Source organism: Zingiber officinale, chromosome 4A, assembly GCF_018446385.1.
Source record: "Zingiber officinale cultivar Zhangliang chromosome 4A, Zo_v1.1, whole genome shotgun sequence".
NCBI lineage: Eukaryota > Viridiplantae > Streptophyta > Magnoliopsida > Zingiberales > Zingiberaceae > Zingiber > Zingiber officinale.
The window spans coordinates 93,863,080-93,864,546 of NC_055992.1; positions in this window are offsets into that span (position 1 = coordinate 93,863,080).

Sequence of the window (1,467 nt, forward strand, 5' to 3'; positions counted from 1 at the left end):
ACTTGGACTTCCCAGCACCAGATGTCCGATCATCCTTGATCCATCTGGATTTTCCCTTGCCTGGCTTCACTCACCAGGACTTTCATCTAGCTTCACTCACTAGGGTTTTCATCTGCCTAGCTTCACTCACTAGGACTTTCATCTGCCTAGCTTCACTCACTAGGACTTTCACCTGGCTTCACTCACCAGGATTTCCATCTGCCTAGCTTCACTCACTAGGACTTTCACCTGGCTTCACTCACCAGGATTTCCATCTGCCTGGCTTCACTCACCAGGACTTTTCTTCTGCCTGGCTTCATTTACCAGGACTTTCCTTCTGCCTGGCTTCACTCACCAGGACTTTCATACTGCCTAGCTTCACTCACTAGGTCTTTCATTTTGCCTAACATCCCAGTTAGGACTTCCCAGTCAAGTATCCGGTCAACCTTGACCTACTTGACTCTTCTTCAATCAATATCTTATTGTCAAACATCTAAACCCAAACCAAGACTCAGCTTGGTTACCCAGGTCAACCTTGACCTGAGGGATATTGCACCAACATTATCAACTTCCATCCCAAGGTTGTGGCATCCTCCATCTTCTATATCAAGGTTCATGCTTTTCTAAGCATTGGGTCGAGATTCTTTTCATCAATCTTATTGATTTAGTTCTTTCTTTCTTTCTTCTTCCATTCGTTGTGGGTTCTTAAGATATCTTTCTCTTTGGATTCACATCATTTGGTATCAAAGCTTTAGTTTTTCTAAATCGATTTCGTTATCCTCTTTCTTTTGTGCTTAAATTTTTGTTTATTTTGTTCAACGTTATCTACTTATTGTTATCATCTCAATCTTAGTGAGTTTTAGTCATCTTGTTGCTATTAAAAAAAAAAGGCCGAAATTCAAAAAAAAAAAAAGAAAGAAAAAAAATCAGTAAAAAAAAAGAGTGCTGAAAATAAAAAAAAAAGATGGGTATAGAGAATTGTTATTTCTATACTTGCATTTTCCAATTCTACATTTCCTTTAAAATCTTGCCTAGTATACTTGCATTTTCCAATTCCGTATTTTCTTTAAAGTCTTGCTTAGTTTGCATTTTCTAATTTCGTATTTTCTTTAAAGTCTTGCCTAGTATACTTGCATTTTTCAATTCCGTATTTTCCTTTTAAGTTCTGCCAAGATTTAATTCTGACAAATTTCCTTTCAGTCCTTAATATCAGTTTTCAATTTTGCAACTTGTATTTTTATTTCAATTCATATCTTTTATCCTAATACCCTTAGGGGTTTAAATTAGTCAATGAACGCTTATAGGGAAATTGTCACAATTCTAATTTCTTTAAAGAGCTAACATTAGTGAGTTGAGTGTCAACAGCTTGCATTAATGGCGATAAGTGGAGAGGAAGCAAGACCTAGAGAAACACTTGAACAACAAGCCTTGAGACAACACTTGGAATGCATGGAAATCAGATTCAATCAAATCCTCGACAGATTAGAG